The sequence below is a fragment of the Pseudorca crassidens genome, chromosome 1 (genome assembly GCF_039906515.1).
Source record: "Pseudorca crassidens isolate mPseCra1 chromosome 1, mPseCra1.hap1, whole genome shotgun sequence".
NCBI lineage: Eukaryota > Metazoa > Chordata > Mammalia > Artiodactyla > Delphinidae > Pseudorca > Pseudorca crassidens.
Window position 1 is genome coordinate 142,950,012 of NC_090296.1, and position 15,457 is coordinate 142,965,468.

The 15,457-nt window shown below is 43.8% G+C and overlaps 1 protein-coding gene across 7 annotated transcripts in view; it reads right to left on the reverse strand.

Moving 5' to 3' along the window:
* Positions 1-15,457, reverse strand: part of NTRK3 (neurotrophic receptor tyrosine kinase 3) — a 385,061-nt gene that overhangs the window by 133,265 nt on the left and 236,339 nt on the right. The window lies entirely within an intron of this gene.

Here is a 15,457-nt window from a genome sequence, read left to right on the forward strand (position 1 = left end):
AAGGAGCATTTCCATCAAGAAGAGTATGTGTACCACTGCCCTCCACAGGGCAAGAAAACATTTAAAAGAATTTAGCAGGTGTTTAGAGCAAACTTAAAAGCTCTATGTGACTCAGTCTTGAACTACAGGGGTAAATATGAACAATACCGAATTTGTAGAACCAGGGGAAGGATCAACTCAAGTGGGTGATGGTGTCACCAGTATTCAGTTCCTCTTGATCTGGGCCCACAGAAGGAATGGATGGAGTTTATCACAGCACTGGCATATTCCATACATGAAATGGCATGTCATTTAACCCTTCCAATGGCATTTATTATTACCATCTTTCAGATGAAAAAAATGAGGTCCAGTGAGCATAATTTGTGCAGATATGGTAGTACACCTGGGGTTTAAACCTACATTTTTATAACTCCAAAGATTTTCTATTGCATCCTTTTCCCTATATGGACCCTAGGCTCCTTGCTCACTGGATCCAACCCCTTTGGGCACACTCACACTGGTCTTCCCTGATTGATGTCCTCTGGACACATAATGATACACCAGAGAGGAAGCCTAAGTAGAGCCCACGATGTTTCTCTGAGGTCCCTGAGGAGGAACCAGGCACCTTATGTGCTTGACCTCCAGGTCAGTCAAGATATGTGATGGCCCCAGACAGGCCCATGAGGTAATAATGTCATCACCTGGGAGGCTTGTGTTAAGACCAAAGTCTCATGGGGACAGGTTTCCCTTGTTAATCACCCCAAACAGCCATCAGTGTCCATCAAAGGGTCTGGCAATGGGCCTGTCCCTAAAGCTCAGAGTTTACCTACCCTAAAGTCACACTGGTTTTCATGAATTCCTTTACAAAGTCACCTGATTTTACCTTCTGCATGGGATCTCCCCCTGCAATCGGTGGGAAGCCCCCCTTCTATCTGCTAAACCTTTAGACTTCATGGATAGAATAGGTTACTTCAATTCTAGTTAATATTTCCATTCTGAAGGGGCCTCTGGTATTCCCCAAATCCTGGGACACCTGGCATCTGTATATGCTACAACCTAACATGCAGACAGAGCAGAAAAAGATGCTAGTAGCCACTTCCCCCTCTTACTGACACGAGCCCGGGACTTACCTCTCCCACCACAACTGCACAGTCTACACCTCAATCTCCACAGCACCCGGTTTTCCTGCAACTAAGATTTTCTTGATTTTCTATGATTTTCTACCCCTGAATATCATTAACAACCTATCAGAGATGGGGTGATACGTTTGGAGGGATCTTTGTTCAAATACATATGGTAAATCCAAGGCAGACCAGAGCATAACAGGTGTGTCGGGGAAGGACCTCTCATCCCTGAATATGCTGAGGGGCACTGAGGTTTGCTTGGGGGAAGACAGGATGTATAGCATTTCCCAAACTTATTCCCAGAGGAACCCTTTCTTCAAGAGCTTCTCATAGGACCGGTGATCTTCAGAACACACGTAATTTCCTTGGAGCTGTCCGAATAGCCCCAACTTTAAGCAAGAATATAAAAATGCTTATTCCCAAATCCAGCAGGCAGTAGGGTGGGTGATGAAACAAGAATACTTCAATCATCAAAAAAAATGTTTTTTCACACCTCTTATAATTATTCTGAGCGTTTTTTCTTCTTCTCTCCCACTGCCTCCATAAGAGCGTAACTCAGGAAAGGGATTTAAATGACACAGGGACGAAACCTCTGCAGCTATTAATATCTTACACGGCTCAGGTATCATTCATGGTAAAGTGCTTTTCAGATTAGTGACTGAGACAGCTCTGCTTGTGGAGTGCCTGGTACGTTGCTCTGCCCTTCCAGGAGCCCATGGACAGAGAAGGGAGAGCTGATCATTATGCCCATCCACAGGTCCCATGAAAAGGGACTGCTGGTGGCCAGTAGCGGCCTCGGCAGAAACACAGCTCCATCGGGGGGCAACAGCCCTCCACACGCACAGAGCACATGTGGCTTCAGGTGGAAAAAAGGATGAACTGAAAAGCCCTGCCCTGTGGCATACATGGGCTGATTCTGGGACTTGAAGAAACAGGGAGCATCTCCTTGATGTGAAAAATGGGCCGGGACATCCAAGGCTATAACATTAGAGATTTATGGGAAGATATGTGCGAACACAGACACATGCACACTCTCGGAGAGAGACACAGTTGGATTTCTGCACACACGCACACACACAGACTCACACCTGCACAGCCCAATGCAGACGGTCCCCAAACTGGATTCCAGAATACAGCACCGCCTTAGAGACAGGAAGCTACGCCATGGGTAAATTTCACACTCCCTTCCTCATGCATGGAAAAGTGACCAAAGATCATCTTGGGAGAGTCTGCTTAGCTGAGAAACACATGTGAAAACTGCCAAAAAGCACGCGGAGCACTGCAAATGGGGCCACATGAGAAGCAATGGAAGGATGTGTGAAGCTTTGGTACGAAAAGAGGGAGACACGGCCCCAGCCCTACCTCACTGGGAGGAGCCACGGGGAGTCAAGGGCCTGCCTGGTGCTAGAATGTGCCTTATACCACGTGGGTGCTGTGCATGATAGCTGGTGTTATGGTCATCGTAACTCTTCCGACGTGGGATTTTATGACCCCCATTTTCCAGACAAGGCTCAAAAAGCTGAAGTGGGATTATTGGAGACACACAACTGGTAGTTGGCAGAGCAGGACTAAAACCCAAGGTCAAAGCCAGGGCTTGCTCTCAACATGGCACTGCTTGCTGAGTGTCTCCAGGCAGAAGAATGATGTCCAGGTAGCGTGTTCCCAGGAGCCTGATTCTTAGGCCAAGACAAGGGGGCCTTTCTCACAACTAGATCTTCCTGCACGTGGGCTGGACCATGGTGGAAAGAGGAGATTTGGGTCACTAGAAGAAGGACTTGAGATGGATGACCACCTGCAAGGGACGTGAAGGAGACCCAGGCTTAGAAACATCTCTCAAATCTCCTTCAATACTAAGATTTTCTAAGATTTTCTTTGCTGAGAAACAAGCAAAGACCTGTACTTAGGAAACTGATTTTTTCCTGCCTTCAGCCTGTTTCCAGATATGTGAAATTCTTAATGAGCACATTAAAGATGTGCTCATTTGAATCAAGGCAAGGATTAGGCAGAGGAATCTGAAGACCTGAGTTCTTATTCTTCCTCTCTTCCGCACACAAACCAGCTGTATTTCTTGGGCAAGCCACTCAACCTCTCTATGCCTCAGTGACCTCATCTGTCCAAGGGGTAGATGAATGGGACACCTAAGGATCCTTCTGCCTCATGATGCTGCACTTCCAGGCATCCTTGGTTGTGAAAGCAAATGTTCTTTCACAACTGTAGCTCTGCAGCTTCACGGGAGGAGAGGATTTGCCAAGGAATTATCTACTAGGATGACTCGACCACTTCTCTCTAGAGAAGCAGAGAATCAAGGGAACCAAAATACACTAGAAAGAAAGAGGCTCCTATTCAGAAGGGAGGTGTCCCCTGAAAGAAAGAAGTTAAAATTAGTTTGGGTTGGGCCTCTCCAGGAGAGAAAACAAAGGCAGAATGCTGAGACTAACTGAGAGGGGATATACTTTCAGAACCTGCGAGAGGAAGAGCGGTGATTCTGGAAGTTCCTTGTGTAGAATGTTAGGAAGGAAATTCAGTGAAAAAGGAAGGTAGGGCATCTGGTTCTAATTATACCAATGCCACCAAGTCACAGAATCTCTTGGGACAAGTGTCTTAACCACTCAAGGCTTCAGTTTCTTATCTGTAAAGCAACAGATTAGATGGAATCAGTATCTGAATCCCTAAGAAGCTAGCCAGCCCACACTCAGACTACCAACCAGGATCTTGGGATGGGGTCCAGGACCCAATGTTTTCTAAAAGCTCCTGGGTGACTCCAATGCAGATGTCTGAGGACATGTATTTGGTATCCACGGAACTCGGTAACTTTTAAGCACTTCACATTTTAAATTCTCTGCCTCCAGCAAGTGAGTCTGTTTTCCGGTCCTTACCCCAGTCTCCTGGCACTCAGGGTTCTTGGTGGTAGTAGAGGGATGCTGAGGAGGAATCAGGGCTCTGTCCCCAGCAATTCTTCATATTAAACAGATGCTCCAATCCCCTTGATCCATGCTCCATTATTCATAAAGTCATATCAATTACTGAAATATTATCTTGACCACTACCGGGAAATGGAATAAATGAGATCCACCTCCATGAGCACCGTCTCCCTTTGCTCTCCCTGCTGGAAGATGCCCCTTCCATTAGCAACAGCTCAGATATCCCCGACTTTGCAGACCAGTCCCTTTCTTGGGCCCAGAAAAGAAATAAAGTAGGACCGAAGTGGAGGGCTGTCAACACTCAGCTAAAGGGGAACAGACTCCTGGTGCTCTTTTCTGTCTGCCTCACAGGGCCCTCTAGTTGAGGGAGAGGGGTTAGTCTACTGGGAAAAAAGTTGTCATTGCCCATAAATTTTTGAGGCTTTATAGCTAAGAGGGCTGGGAGAAACCTCAGGCCCAGTGGCATATTCAAGGAGTTTAATTCTCTGTGTCGTTAAAAATATGAGGATAATTCTGATGATGATGACGGTAATATTAGCTAACATTCCAAATTATGGAGCTATGACTATGGGCCAAGCTCTCTGCAGACGTTTCCTTTATCCTTATTTTAAAAATTTATTATAACTGAACATGCACATAACCACAGAGCCAGTAATTTCAATCATAAGTACACCTCCAATGGAAACGTGCATATGTGGATATGTGTATGTGTGTGTGTGTGTATATATATATATATATATATATATTCACCAAAAAATATGCTTTAGCATTTTAATGTCCACACTCAGCATTATTTTGGATAGCAAAAAAAAGAAAAAGAAAAAAAATAGAATGAACTCAAATGTCAGCCAACAGTAGGATGAATAAATGAACTGTGGTATATTCACATGATGGAATACAACAGGGCAGTAAGAATAAACTAACTCCAACTATTAATACATACCACAATGTGGATAAATGGTACGAGTAAAGTGAGAGTTAAAGAAACTACACCCAAGAATACATAGTGTGTGATTCCATTCATATAAAGTTGAAAATCAGGCGAAACTAATGGATGGTATGATAGAAGGCAGACAATTGGTAAGACAATTGCCTTACCCTTGACAAAGACAAAGAGGCATGAGACAGCTTCTGGGGTGCTAGTTACATGGGTGTAACCAGCACTCACACAGCTGTACATTTATGATTTGCCCACTTGGTTTATACCGCAATAAATGATTTACGTTAAAAAGCGGGGGGTGGATCACAGACTAAAATGACCACAAAAAGCAGGTGAGCAATGTAAATGAAGGGCAAGAGTCAGGTGTAAGCCAACAGGGAGTGAAGGGACTCTGGCAAAAGGCAGACACACTCTGTCTAGAAAAGGCTGCTGCCTCTAGGCTCTCGCTAATAATTGCCATGCAGGAATGCAAGCACCTGTTGCCAGATCCTTCCATGTTTCAAGAGAAACTATAAACGCAGAATTGTTATGTGAACTTTCCCAAGTCTCAGTTGTTAGCAACAAATGAGAAAAAAATCACAGGCTCTGCAGAGGCCAAACAACACACCTCTGTGGGTGGCACGTGGCCCCGGGGCTGCTGGTTTGCACCTCTAAGCTGCAAGGCGCTATTTTGCAGATGAGAAGTTAAATGACTTAAGCATTCACAGCTTGTAGGTACTGGAGCTGAGGCTGGAACTCAAGCCCAGATTTTTCTACTAGGACATGTGATCACTAATGTTATAAGAGGCACCTCTGCTCCTATTCTCAGAGCCTCCTCGGATCCAGTCAGGAAAGAACACACCATAGAACGATTTTCCTTCCCAATGATATTGTGGACTCCTTTGTCCTCCAGGTGGCCAAACTGATCCAAGACAAAACATCTGGTATAGAAAGAAGAAATCCTCTTTCAAACGATCAGGCATGGGAATTGGCCCCAAATCGCCTTCAAATCTAGAGGGCAAGGTTATGTGGTCACCTTGTCCTTTTCTCACCATCCTGTCACTGCTCTCTGGTTTGTCTCCCCCAACCAGTCCCCCCTTGATCCTTGTGATGGGGGGACCCACCTCATCCCTCTGCTCCAGGTTTCCAGGACCCAGCTCTTCCCCAGATCTGGTGACCTGACCTCGGTCTACTGCTTCTGCCTCTGACACCACCCTTCTTTTGCAAACTCTTTCTACCTTTGGATTCAGCAGCCCTTTCCAAAAGCTCCGCTCTGTCTCCATCTCCCGTCCTTTCCTCTCCCTAAAATACGACCCCAAGTCCATGGCTCTGTGCTTCATCTATGCTTTCTCTATGCTGTGCTTTATCTATGCTTTCCGCGTTACTTTGCTCTCAAAGCTGATCCCCAATCAAGATTTAAGGTATGAATATCCTGGGGAAAGGAGAAAAATTCATGTAAAACAAATTGGTAGTTCTTTCTCCAAGCTTTTTAATATTTCTTCCTGAAGTAAAAGGAAAGGTTGAGAAGAATTAAACTATTCTTTTTGCTGATTCACTGTTATACAGCAGAAACTACCACACCACTGTAAAGCAATTAAACTCCAATAAAGATGTTAAAAAAAAACTATTCTTTTTTATTTTAAATGATAAATGTGTTGAAAACATGCATATATTGCTAACAGATTTTACTCCTAAAAACAATTTAATAAACTTATTGAATAAGGAGGGTTTTAGTTTAAAAGATATACATTCTGTTTTTGTCCACTAAGATCCAATAACAGAACTTGCAAATGTAAGAGCAAAAAAAGAGCAAAATATATGCCCAGCAATGCTAGGGTTTATACACATCCACTCACCGACCTCCCACACTACCCCAAATAACTTGGGTTGGTTAACAGGTCTGGTTGTATCATTCACAGACACAATTTAGTGTGTCTGAATCACTCACCTGATACCATACTGTGGGTTAATAGTAGTTACCTAGGCCTGGTTTGCCAATGTTTAATTCAGAGTTCATGCCACACACTGTCACCCTTATACTACCCAAGAAAAGAAAAAAAAAATCCATTTTATTTTTTGCAAATGTTCTTCTTGTTCCTTTCTGATCCATAGCTTGTTGGGGGATATTTCTGTACCCCAGTATTAGCTTCAAATGGTTTGAAATAAACAAGCACGGCACCCAGGCCATTACCTCTTGGCTTCTGACACACACCCTTCACTCCACTCACCCAGAACTACTGACTCTCCCCAGAACATGTCTCTATAATTTTTCATGTGCTGCTCCTTCTGTCCGGGGCCTCTCAACTCTTGCTGCCTATAATTCCTACTCATCAGTAAGTGTTCACCAACAAAAAACTCTGTCCGTGGCTGGCTTTTAAAAAATCAAAATAGAAAGGGATTTGAGAAAGTTTAGCGGCAAACTCATTAGAATGTGGCTCTACTCTTAATTCTATGAAGGACTCACAAAATGCATGTATTTCCATATTTAACAGGAAGAGGTTAGATGTACCTAAATTCAATACTTTAAGGGGCATTCACTGTACTCGTATATTCTCTGAACTTTTGGAAATCATAATTACATTCTCACTAATCTGATATTTCCTGGCAAAATCACTCCTTGACCTTGGCAAGGAAGTGAAGTTCTGGGACTGGGTCATGGTTCAGGCTTAACTTGGCAGAGAAGCCAGCACTGGAGATACACAGGTCCTGGCTGTGGGTATATCAGCCGGTCACTGAACAATGTCACTGTAATGTGACACTGGCTTGGACAAAGGGAGACATTTCCCATCACACGTTTCTCTACCAAGGAGAAAGTGTGATTTGCCAATGATGTCAAACCAAATCTGCATGACCAAATAAATACTCCTGGGATGATCTGGTAGGTCAGAAGTGTCCTAATGACATTTCAAATTCCTTCTTTAGTGTAACTAAGGCAGACTGTTATCATGGTACCAATAGCCTAATAGCTAGAATTTAGTGATAGCTTTCTAAATGCAGGCAGCTGTTTGTATATGTCCCATCATTTAATACACAGAAAGACCTAATGAGGCAGGTGCTCCCATTATTGCCATAGGGACTTAGGGAGATGACAGAGCAGCAGGCCCAAACTCCAATGTCCATCAAAGCCTACACGTGGGAAGGCCTGGGGGACCATGAGGGAGAGGCACCCACTGTTCTTTGAGGAATTCAACATTCAGCTGTCTAACTCCTATCTTGCCATCTCTACGTCATCCTCAAACCCACAAAACAATGGACGCCTGAGTGGATTGGGACAATCCAATGCAGCCATTTTGACATGGCTGCTAGGACTTGGTGGATTTGATATAAAAGAAACATTTTAACACCATTTAAAATACAAAATCTTCATACTTGCATTCTTATTATTTCCAAATAACATGCAAAGCCGGCATCCTTACCCCATCCCTGATCCTTCCCCACACCTTGCTTACCCCATTTCTCACTGTCATGACACTCTGACCCCCAGCTTTGACAAAGTCCCCCATTTGGAGGGGCCTAGGACAGCACAGAAGTCACAGATGGTGTGAAGGTAAGGGATGAAGGTCTTTTGTTTATATTACTATTACCCAGAAAAGTGTTTTTACACATTCATATCAAAACAACCACAGCAAAACGACCTATTTGTTTGCTTATTTGTGTTCTCAGCACCCAATATAGTATCTAGAACTTAGTAGATGCTCAATAAATGTCTACTCAATGAATAAAAATTTTTAAAATACTGCCAACAGTTGTATTAAAACCCATCTCAACTTCTTCAAATATTTTATTTTATTTAATTTATTTATTTATTTGGCTGTGCCTCATGGCATGTAGGATCTTATTTTCCCAACCAGGGATCGAACCCTCGCCCCCTGCAGTGGAAGCGCAGAGTCTTAACCACTGGACCACCAGGGAAGCCCCAAATATTTTAGATGGAAGGAAAAAAGGCAGCCATAAATATCTTACTTAGCGCTTCTCAAACTTGGGTGTGTATCAGAATCACTTGGAGGGCTTATTAAACACAAATCGCTGAGCCCTGCCCCTAGAGTTTCTGATTCAGTGGGTCTCGGGAAAAAATCTCGAGGATTTGCATGTCTAACAAGTTTCCAGGTGATGCTGATGCTGGTGGTCTGGTGACCACCCTTGAGAACCATTATCTTATAGGAATGAAGGTCTTCTGAAATTCCACTGTCAACTCTAGAGTGATAGGATGCTTAAAAATCATGAACACCATCTTCCTTTGGGTCAGAGTTTAACCAGGCAATGGAGATGTGCAATGGAAACATGGTGCTTGCCTAGCATGGGTTCTGCACACAGTGGGCCATCAGCCAGTGTTTGTCAATGGAATACCTAAAGATACAAAGCCATATGCTCGGTGACGCTAACACAACCAGCTTTCCACAGAAACAATAAAGAAGCATCCCAGTGTGCTGTCAACTGCAAATCATGTGAGGCCATTTAGAAGCTGAGGAGTAGAAACGAATTCCCTTTGTGAACGGATGCATTAAGTAACATGAAAGCTGCATGGGAATCAAATAGAAGCCTAGCCGCACGTTGGTTTCCTCTTTAATGCCATTAGGAACTCAGACAGTCTTCTCAAAAAGATCTATTGTGTGCAAATGACATTTCAGATCATGTGCAAGCACTCTTAGCAGTGCCTGACTTCAAGAAACTAGAGAAAATATTAAGATAGTGACACTGTATTTCACCAGGAATCCGACGAGGCAGTGTGGCAGCGCCCCTTGAAAATTTACTAAAATAACAAAGAATCACTCCAAAGAGAAATGGTGATATTTGAGGTGCTTTAAATCTGGGGAATTGTTGGAACAAACCATACTTGATAAGGATGACTTCTGGGTTCAACTGCAGAATTCCCCAAAGTCACTGAAACCAATTTCTGTAGCAATTACTGCACCTAAGTCAGACAGTTCACTTTTGTCAGACATTCTTTATTAAATGACCCAGACAAAATCAACTTCTGTGAGGGAAATGAAAAGACTGCATTTCCACTTATAGGCTCAGGAGAAGTGAGAAACATCAAGAGAGAAGAGCCATTGGACAGAGTCCCCCTCCTGCCTCCAAAAAATCCTGTGGCTTTATTTCACAGAATTATGACTCTGGCCCTCAGTTTCCTCATCTGTAGAATGAAGAGACTGGTCTTAATGGATCTCTTCGGTCTTTTTTAGATTAAAAAAAAAATTCAATGTTCTATCAGGAAGTTAAGTTGAAAGAGAAAGAACAGGAAAGGAAAATTTTGCTTTCAGCCAAGTCCTATTCCTAGAATGATTTGGGGTCCAAAATTTGAAAGTAAAAATGTAAGTGAGGATTATATTGCAATTGACTAGTTATAAAACCAAGGCCAGCTATGACTTGATCACAGGTTTTGCCACTTTTCAACATGGCAAACATGCATGCTCTCCCAGGTGCTTCAAGAACGAATACTTCTGGGACTCTGCCTGGCACATCCTGCAACACAGGAGCTGACTCTTCACAGAAACACGGACTCTGATTCCTCTTCTTACCAGCTCCAGAGAATTTCCTTCTTTTTTTTTTTTTTTTAAGCAAAAAGTATTGGTCTATGTATGTTTAGAAATGCACAAAACAAATCAAGAAATAAATTCGTATGTGGAAGGACAGAAATGCTAGTCTTAAAATCCAGGCAAAAACTTCCATTTTTATAAGCCTAGGAAGACAATATAAATAAATCAGAAGGAGTCAAACCTGCTGTCAGCAATTGCTAAATCTCTGTCATTTTCTAAATAACCTTCCTTGTGCTGAAAGCTATATGCAGTGACTGTTTCATCTCTCTCCTTTCTGGGACAGGGGGCTTTCTGTGTCTGCTTGAAACTGTCCCTAAATTCAGAGAGAATCACCTACTCTGTTTGACCTTTTTGATGATAAAATGAGTGGTTTCTTTACTTCTCAAGCCACTCCCTACTTCTGAGAAACTGATAACAATGACAAGTGCGGGAAACAAAGATTGGAATGATTTAAGTGCAAATTCTGTGAATAAATGCATCATTGCTGTTTCAAAAACCTATCCTATGTAAGAACTAACATATGACCCAGCAATCCCACTACTGAGCATATACCCAGAGAAAACCGTAATTCCAAAAAACACATGCACCCCAGTGTTCATAGCAGCACTATTTACAATAGCCAGGACAAAAACCTGTCCTATGTAATAGGTCAACAGGATGCTTCCTCTACCCAGGGACCCTTCTCCAGTCACCCATGACCTCCATCCCTGTCCCTTCAAAGGCCCCTGTCTGCATCCAGCTACTGCTGCTGTGGCCTGGAGGGGCCTGACCTTCCACCTCTGCCCACCTAAATCCTCCTTGGCTTTCTAGGAAGCTCAAACCCTCCCTCCTCCGTGGCAAGCCTCTGCTCCCCTAATTTAAACAAGCTGGCACTCTCTGAGCACACCTGGCCCTTTCCTTGTAAGGTTTCTGTGACAGCATCCCCAATACGTGCCTTATGCCTGGATCACACGCCGCTCTGTTCCTCTCTCTCAGTCTCACGGCAGTGCCTCTACAGCACAGTAGTTGCTCCATAATTATGAGTTCTGTGCAAAAACCATCTTCCGTCCTCATTTTTCTCCTGCACTGTGTTTACTCTGGAGTTGGCATTGTGATAGAGAACGAAGCAGTGCATTTTGATTGACTGATTGCCAGCTCTACAAGGGCACCAACGTGAAAAGGGCCCTGGCCACGCATACGTAGCAACTAAAAATTGCTGCATTATTTTTAATGAGATGAAATAAATGTCAATGATGTACTGTTAAACAACAAATTCAGATTATAAGACCGTATGCAGAATGTGATCTCATTTTTGCATAATACACGTGTATGTATTGGCATAGGCATGTCTGTCTGTCTGATTTGTTATAAATCTAGGGAAAAAAAAGGGAAAAAAACCACTGGAAGGCAGCGCACCAACGTGTTCGTAGATTCATCACCGGGCACGGTATTGATGGTAATTTCTATTTTCTTCTTTGTACTTTTCTAGATTTTTCCTAAAATATTTGCAATGAGCATATACTACTTTGGAGTTAAATATTAGGTGTCATTTTATTTTATTTTATTTTATTTTATTTTATTTTATTTTATTTTATTTTATTTTATTAAGAAGCAAAGAGAGGTGAACAAGAGCTGTGAGTCACATCACTATCAACAAAGGACCAACTACTGAACACGTAGCTCCCATGGTACATGGTCAGCACATGTGGGGAGAAGCCACATAGAGTTTTGCTTAAGGACCAGGAATCTGAACTCGCATGGCTAAGTATTCCTAAGTGTTCCAGCACCTCTTCCTATGAACTTTCTCCTGGAAGAGCTGGAGCTATTTGGGTCATTTTGCTGAGACCAAGAGAAAGGAATGAGCTTAACTCTAGTTTCAGAACTAGGCCAACTGCTGTGGCCAACTGGGCCCAGCAGGGCACGCCTGCTCCCAGGGGCCTCTAACTCACTGCCTCTCACCCTTTGCATTCCAGCAATGTGAAATGACGGATACTTTTAATACAAGAGACCTGTCATTTATTTATTAGCTGGGGACAGGCTCTGCAGCACAGAAGGATGCATTATAAATCAACTCCTTTCTCAGTCATTAAAAATTAATCCAGTTCATAATGTAGAACGTCAGTAATTTCTTTATTAGAGCAGCATGTCGGTTTTTTTTCTTTTCTTCCAGGTTTTGTTTTTTACTTCTCCCTTCCCTGAGGATACGTTTTTTTCTCACAGTGGGCTGGGTATAGATTACCCCAGGGAAAGGTATCAGGAAATATAGCCTTTTCAGACAGGTTACAATGGAGCAGTGGAATCAAAGCTCTGCAAAAAAGACCGTTGACTAATTTCCCCTCAGAAATATGTTCTTACGGAACCTTCCCATTTTGCCCCATGGAAGCTCATTTATGATATTATTCTTTTGTTTCGGACCCACCGTGCATCAAAAATGGAAGGATTTTAGGTCCTTGATAGGCTAGAGAGAAAGAAATACATACGACAGGTGATTTTAGGTGTGTTGGGAGGTCTCTGTGCCCCATCTGTGGCTGGTTGCTTCCTCACAGAGGGACCTACATTAGCTTTTCTTTTTTTTTTTAACATCAATACATATTGATCTACTTTATTATTTTCAATGGCTACATAATATTCCATTATATAGATGCACCATCATTTTTCAAACTTGTTCCCTCTTGATGGGGCATTGGCTCTCACTGACAAAGTTTCCATGTAGCTTTTCTAATGTTTCCAAATTAATCTGGCATTCACCAAAAAAGATGTATGGGTATTAGAAGCCCAGGCCCAGAACAGGAACCCTTCATATACCTCCCTGCTTTAGGCCTGGGATCAAAGATGCCAAGCAGACCAGACGATGCTGGAATATGCCAAGAGGCTGCAAAGCTGATCCTCTGAGAATGCTTCCCTTTGGTTCTTCCCCTGAGTGGCAGCTCTAGGAAATGCAAAAACTTGGATTATAAAGAGGGTAACTTCTGTGCTCCCTGGCTTCAGAGGAAGTAAAAGGGAGAATCTAGAATATATGTGCATCTTCTCCCCACCCTGGGCACATTGAGAGGTTTGCAATGGTTGGGTCAACCAGATGACCTCCTCAGATGACCTACCAAGGGCTGTGTATGAAAGGAAGGGGACCTTTCCACACCTGCCTGCTCTGCCCTCTGGCAAGCTGTCCTGGTCCTGGGGGGTCTCCCCGAGACAAACAGTATGGCCCCAACCCAGGTTACTGGCGTTGATATCTTTGTCAAACCAGCCACAACTGAGTTAACCCTCCTAAGTAACAAATCCCCACAAATCCCCAAGCACATATTTAAAATCTATTTTCAGAATTACACTGAGCATAATTCAACCAATCAATGAGCCATTAGGAGGTTAGTCCCAACACTTCTTCATTACCAGTGGCATTAGGGCCACCCGACTTAGCAGAATCCAATGCGAAGAGTTGCTGTGTCACCAGCAATTCTACGTCTGGGGACGGAAGCTAACACAGTGCCTGGTGAGAGGCCCGGCTGGCTACAATCTGGGTGACAAATTAAGCTACACAGCCACCAGGGACAGGAGAAAAGGAAGTTTGGCCAAGAAAGAAGCCAATTTGACCCCAAGGACTCTCATTCTCTTCCTCCCAGTGTAGCTGCTGCATCCCCTGCACTGCCCATCGATTTTGGACCCCACTCTGGGAGGCCTGCCTTCCAGGCATCTGAAGTTCTAGATGACCTTCTGAGGTAGGAGTGAGGAGGGGGCTACCTACATGGGAGCCGCGAAAGTGCTAGAAAGGGACTCCCTTCTGCTGACTCGATGGTGGGCACCATGGGTCATCCAAGCCAGCATCTGTCTGACAATCACCAAGCTCATCCTCAGTCTCCTGGAAGGTGGGGTGCAGGTGAAGTAGAGGTCAGCTAATAGTGAGAGGACACAGCCTGGGCCAGGGCAAGAGGCATGTTCCTAAATCCCTGAGTTTGAATCCTGACTCCATCACTGACCAGCGAGTGACCTTGGACAAGTTCCTTAACTTCCATGAGTCTGAGTTTCCCAATCTGTGAAATGGGGACCATAACACTTACATGACAAGTGGATTTAACATAGACAGAAGGACTGATGAGGGGAAGAGAGGTGGTGGGCTCCGTTGTACCGCAGTTCTGTCATTGCCTAGCTCTGAGACTACAGGAAATGACTTAATCTCCCCAGTGCCTCGGTTTCCCCATCTACCAAATGGGGGAAGTAATAGCACCTATGGTTTTTGTAAGGATTAAACAATTTATCATATTTAAAGAGTTTTCAATGCCAACAGTAAGCATTCTGCTGTGTACGATTTTATTATTATTTTCACCTGCTTAAAGCTCAGACCCCGGCCCTGAGTAGGTATTGAGAGGTACTGAGTAAATGTGATTTCTCCTCTCTTCACTACTCTGCCCCTTTCTTTCTCTTCACCAGCCCCTGCCCTGACCTACTCTCCAGAAACGATGCTTCCAAAGGATCATACAGCAGCTCCCAGGAGTTCACACAGCTTGCTCAACCAAGATAACCGGACCCAGCTAAAACCACATGAAGAAATTTGTCTTTGCTTGGGCATATTAAGCATAGCCTTGAAAATTAGCAGGACAATTTCCCAGACCAGAACAGTACTGACAACGACCACAAATTACCAGCTTGCTTTCCCTCAGCAGAGATAGAGGAGAAGTAAAATTTGCATGAGATCAATGTTCTCATCTTCCTCCTGCCACTTCTACCCCAAGAGGCCTCTGCGTACTCCTAGCAGAGCAGGAGTTGACCCTCGTAGAAGAACTGGGGTGGCGGGCAGTGTCATTTCTCACTTCCTTTCTTGCTAACAGACTCTGATTCTGTGGAGGGTATTCACACCCCTCCGGGCAGCCTTATGCCTCAGGGGAAGTGAGCTGCAGCCCCAAGCCCAGGGGAGTATCTGGAGGAGCCTAGGTGTTTGTTTTAGTTCCATTTTCTTTATGGGTGACTGGCTTAAGAATAAACAGATGACATAATTCTGGCCAATGA